Source organism: Prosopis cineraria, unplaced genomic scaffold (genome assembly GCF_029017545.1).
Source record: "Prosopis cineraria cultivar Desert tree isolate PC_DT_omini unplaced genomic scaffold, ASM2901754v1 PC7, whole genome shotgun sequence".
Classification (NCBI taxonomy): Eukaryota; Viridiplantae; Streptophyta; class Magnoliopsida; order Fabales; family Fabaceae; genus Prosopis; species Prosopis cineraria.
In genome coordinates, this window is record NW_026555338.1 from 17,532,013 (window position 1) to 17,538,012 (window position 6,000).

The following is a 6,000-nucleotide window of genomic DNA, read 5'->3' on the forward strand; positions in this document are numbered from 1 at the left end:
CCAAGAAGTCCCATAAAGAACCTTAACAAAAGATAATTGCTCAAAACATGAAAATTAAAATTGCAAAATAGAATATGAGAAAAAATAATATATGCATGCATAACATAATTATAATAAAAAGTTTCCAACAAGTGAATTTTAGTTATGCAACTATCACCATACACCAATAAGGCTCTCATACCACATAGATTTGGCTCACACAAAAGTCTGTACCCAAAAAAATGTGCGAAATATTTTCATACCTATAGGTTATAACAAATATTTAATACATCAAAAATGCTATTTGCTTATTTTTAAAGTCAACTATCAAAATCACATTAATAATGTCACACCTATGAAATATGTCCATTACCGATGCTACGATATCTTAAGCATCATCAATAATTCACAAAATTACAAGCTTTATAACCTTAGAACAAAGCAAAATAATTTCAAAGTCTTTAAGGTCTTTTAGGAATTAGAGAACAAATTTGAGGCTTAAGTGGAATCTTGAAAGGGGCCGAGGGGTAAATTGATAATTCTGGAAGAGTTTTGGGTACAAAACGCAATTCTGAAAGTTAAGGGACGTAGATACAATTTTGAGGAATTTCCTGGGGTGAGTGTAAGAATTGTAGAAATTATGCGCCCAAGGAGGTAATTGTAATCTAGGACTAAAGAATGCAATTTACAAAACCTTTTTTTAAATCAGGATGAAACCGGATCCTTAGGACCCAGTTTCTGATTCATGTAACCCATTCCCTTCTTCCCCAGGCGCCGCGAACCAGATGCCTGGAGAACAACTTCTGCTACCGATGACGCGATGGCAAAGACGGCAGCTTCAGACAATCACACGACCCCAGCTTCCAATGCCACACCAGCAGCCATCTCTGATGATTTGAACGCCATTCTCCTGCAACTTGACAACAAAGAGGTCAGCAGCTTCCACCGAACACACCAGTCATCTTCGGCGATATACAGCTACGAACATGACAGCCTCCCAATGTCGTGAACCAAAACAATGGAGGAACGATTGTGAGGATGGGAGAGAAATAAAGAGAGAGATTCCGGTCACATTGCATCAATTATTCTCCCGCATTGCAATGCCTCTCGTCATTGTGAAGAGAGATCCACCAGCGATGAACGTCCATGAGCCAAAGTTTGATGAGAAACATCAAGAAATAATTTATCGTGCTTAGCAGGGCTGTGTCAAGATATTTTGAGGCCCCAAGACAAAATTATTTATAAAGCCTAGCATGTGTAAGTGTCCCTTAAAAAAAAAATCCACTCATCATTTTTTTGAATTTTTTACAAAATTATATATTAAAATTTTATAATATAGTGATTCTAATAAAATTCTAAATTAATTCAATAGTTAAATGAAAATTAGTATTAACAAAGTGCTCCTACCTGATCTTATATATTGAGATAGAGTAACAAAACTAATATGGGATGGCAATACATTTTTAACCAAAAAGATATAATTAAGACTAATAATATCAATGATTAGTGTGAAAAACTAATAATAATTATATAAATTATAAACAACATTTTAATAAGGCTTATATGTGCTGTGGTGATAGTTTAAAACTATACAAGGTCTTGATACTGATATCTGTCAATGTTTTAGGCTTTAGAATAAGAAAGGAAGAAAATGAAAAGTGAGACTGTGAGAGGAATTTGAAACAAGCTAATATAGTACAAATTAGTATATTATAAATCTCACTATTCTTTTGTTACGTAAATAATGAACTCAGCTTAATAATTAATGTTATATAAGGAATGATTGGAACTTTTCAACAGGAAGAACAATTAATACTTTTTATTCTTTTTTATCTACAATTAAATATATAATAATACAAATATCAATTACACATATATACAATGAGATATTAATATTTTTTTTTTAGGCCCAAGCCAATTGCCTCACTTGCCTTGGGACATGCACAGCCCTGGTGCTTAGGATAGAATTTATATGGTCAAGTGGAGACTCAATTTTAAAATTGAGGAATCAATCTAGAATACAAGCATCTTATGAAATATCATTAAAAAGCACTGTCAATATACTATCACAAATGATAAAAGATATATCATGTGAGTGAAAACAAAATCATATAGAAGAATGGAAACTCATTCAAAAAGTTTCAATTTATTTTCACATGATATTGATGATTGATGAATATGTATAAACCATAAATAATTGAGACACTGCAAATCAAATAATTTGAACCTAGCTCTAGTGCCACATGTTAACTTTAATATTTCAATTTATATAAATCAAATAAGATTTTAGTAAACTAACGTGCATGCCTGAAGAATCCATGACTGATTATGGTACCTCAATTATCTTGAGTATAGAAAAATACACAACCTACTAGACCCTTGCAGTTAATGAGTGTAGAGATAATGGAGAAGATGGAAAAGAGTCGTGTATATTAGTTATTAACTGATCGCATTATATGGATCACATCAAATAATTGCCTCAATAATTAAATAATTAATTAATTAATTAAATCACACATTATCCTTGACTCAATCAGTTATGAGATAAAAACAATTGATGGCTACAAGATTGTAAGTTAGGCTTTTATCCATTGGGCTCACTTGCGTGATCCACCTATCACAGTCCACACAAAATCATAAAAACCAATCTGTTTGGGCTTAATTAATTAATGCAAATCCATAATATTTATAAATATTCCAACATATTTAACAAATTCCACAAGTGTAAAAATCATAAAAATAGTTCATTGGCATGCACACAAAGTAAAAGAAATAATTTGTATCTAAATTAAGCTAGAATCAAACTTCTCCCATGCATAGTGTCACATCTTGAAATTAGAGGGTGACCAGCATGAGATATGAACTATATCACACATCCCTTAAGCCCTAAATTGAAGAAAATATTTTCATTTTAGAAGAAATTATAATGTACTAGAAAGAAAAAAATCATTACAATAAAAGATTTAATATTTTTGTAAAATTTCAACAAAACCTCCTCTATAAATAGAATCTCCCAAAAAGTTTTACAACACAATATTTTGCACAAGATATTATATCAATCAGGAGCTTAGCTCTTTCTAATCAACAGACAACATATATTAAAATAGATACCTATCTATTGGCTATGTGGAGCATCTAACCTTTCTTCTAAAATAAAATACATGAATTCAAATATTTATATCAAAGGAGATAATGCTAAACAAAATTTCACCCATAACAGCTGTATGCCCTTCAGAGGTCAGTATTGGGATCAATGTCAGCTAATTAATCTGAGACTAAAATAATTTTTCAGTGAATAGCGTCCCAACAATACATAATTAAATGTGCATAAAAGGAAAATATAGAATAATTATAAGTGCTAGAGATGACAATTTTCGCAACCAAATATTTAATAAAATTTGGCATAAGAGAATTCTATATAACATTAAAAAAAATCTTGATTCATTAAAGCATCATATCGAATGTCATCATCATTTATTTTTAATAAAACAAATAATTATATTAAATAATTATAAATATGTTGTTAATCAAAACCAATAAAAAAATTCATCAAATAATTAAAATCTTATAATTATGGGGACTTATCAGAACAAATAACAAACATGGACACACAATCCATGAGGGTAAATAACTAAATGTGACTTATGCCATGAAATCAAATGTGGACATACAATCTACAAGGATAAGTAACCAAACACAGCCGAAGCCATAAAGCAAATGTGGACACACAGTCCACGAGGGTAAGTAACCAAATACAGCTAAAGCCACGAAACAAACATGGACATACAATCCACAAGAGTAATACTAACCAAACGCGGCTTGAAGCCACAAAAACAAACGCAAGTATGAGACTCACGAATAACAAATGTGAGAATGGAGCTCATGAAATTCAAACTAGTTAGTTATTAACCAAGACATGCCAAGGGCTAACGGAACTATCGTTAGCAACCAGTGTTTTGTTTAAAATTTCTATCAATCTATTTTCAAACATGTGAAAAAATCATTGCTACAAAATACAATTCCCATTCTCAAAGTCAAACTCGCATACATAATTTTGAGCATTAAAACTTGTCAAGATAAAATTTCATAACTGAAACTCATGTTTGGCATTTATCACATAACTCAAAATAACCGGAGTTAATAAAAATAATTTCATCCATTTTGAAAGTATTCATTGTAAGAAAAAAAAATACACATGCCATAACTCAATTATCTTTCAATACCTCTTTATAATTTCCGAGGATAAGAATTTAAATAACAAAATATTCAATAATTAACATAGTTGTCATTAAAATGATTTATATAAATATAATATTTCAGAAAATAATTTTATGGTAAAGCAATTGGGACATTATTCACTTACCTGCAGTATTCCCAAGTATTGGAATTTATTTCTTAGGATTTCATTCAAGTCTCCCTTCCTCTAAGCACTCTATTCAACATAAAGAACAATTTAATGGTCTTATTCTAGCCAAATATACTATCTTCTAATATTGGCGACACTATAATCAATCGGTTTCAAATCATTATAATTTAATCAATCCAATCTCATTCCTTCAATCCTTCCAATACTTTATAAATCTTCCTTTTCTATGCGACACTTTGATTAGATTTTTAATTTCTCCTTCCAACTATTATACAAAATTTTAGTCAAGAATGTGTGTGCGCGCATGAGCGCGTGCACCCAAAAATGTAATCCATCAAACATGAAAGAAAATCTTATCATCTCCCTATTTTATATACTTCATGATTCATTGTAGTAGCCCAACTTCAACCACTTCAATATATATTTAGTTTTCATAACTTCCAAGTCTCAACATTACCACTTCATGTGGGTCCAACTTTTATTATTTTCATCATCAAGTACTTCATTAACATCCGAAAAGCTAGCATAAGCATAAACCAGCTTGGTCCTAAATTTATAAATTCCAAAAATCCTCTAATTCTATGTTCAACCTCCATAAAAATAGTTGTCTCCTATAATAATTTAATCAACAACAATCAACCCATTATTTGTTATCAAAGAGCAAGATCCACCTCTCACATTTTATCAAGCACATTACAAGCATTCAACAATTAAACCATAAAACAATCATTTTATTCTTTAAATTCCTCTTTTTTTCCAACAATTTCCAATTGTTAATATCTAGATTTATCATGCTTCTCAGATTCAATTCCTTTCCAAAAATCAATTTAAACCCAAATAAAATTCAAACCCATACCATCGATCATTATCTTGCTTTTAACACTAAAATCATAATTGGATTTAACTTTTCTTTTCCTTGTTTAGCACAGCGTATGACAGTACAGGGCAAGGAAAATTGCAAGCTCAATAACTTAACACCCACACACATGGATCGCACAAGGGGGAGGATTCAAAACTCCCTATGTCAGACCAGTCAATCAAAGCAAAGAGAAGAAAGAGTAAGAACCTGACGCTATAAACCATGGCAGCTCGAACAAAGGGAGGAGATGAGGATTCTGTCAACGAGAAACAGAGGAACAAGGAGATCCAGGCATCATCGTTACATGAAGACAAGACCAATGGATGAACAAGGGAGCGGACGAGTTTGCGAGTTTGGCCTTGATAGCGGCAGTTTCACAGCGATCACGAACACCAGCAACGGACTCAACGGCTGGCCTAGCTCCACTCGTGCATTCCGACGACGAACAAAAGAAATGGACAGAGAAGAACAAAGGACCGAAGACTCAATCTTTCTCTGGTCCACACTCATACTGGGTCGGCAACCATGGCAGAGAAGGTGGAGGGGAAGGAAGGGAACACACCCACTCGATGCAAACGAAGGAATGAGATTCTGGCGCACCCACAGCTACTGGCGGCGGAATGGATGACGAAAAGGAGCCTCTCGATCCATCTCACTCTCCCTCTGCTGACTGACTCTGCATTTTTATTTCTGATCCCTCCTCTTTTTTTTTTTATAAGGGTAAAAGGGTAATTTAAAGAGGCTGTGGGAAAAATAAAATCCCATCCTTACACTACCAGGATTCGAACTAAGGACT

The 6,000-nt window shown here is 32.6% G+C and overlaps 1 long non-coding RNA gene across 1 annotated transcript; it reads right to left on the reverse strand.

Moving 5' to 3' along the window:
• Positions 1-482: 482 nt before the first annotated feature.
• LOC129314793 (uncharacterized) lies at positions 483-5,850 on the reverse strand. The gene is made up of 2 exons (XR_008594275.1): positions 5,412-5,850; positions 483-889 (listed from the first exon to the last, which is right to left on the reverse strand). It is a non-coding gene; the product is annotated as an uncharacterized LOC129314793 (long non-coding RNA).
• Positions 5,851-6,000: the final 150 nt, after the last annotated feature.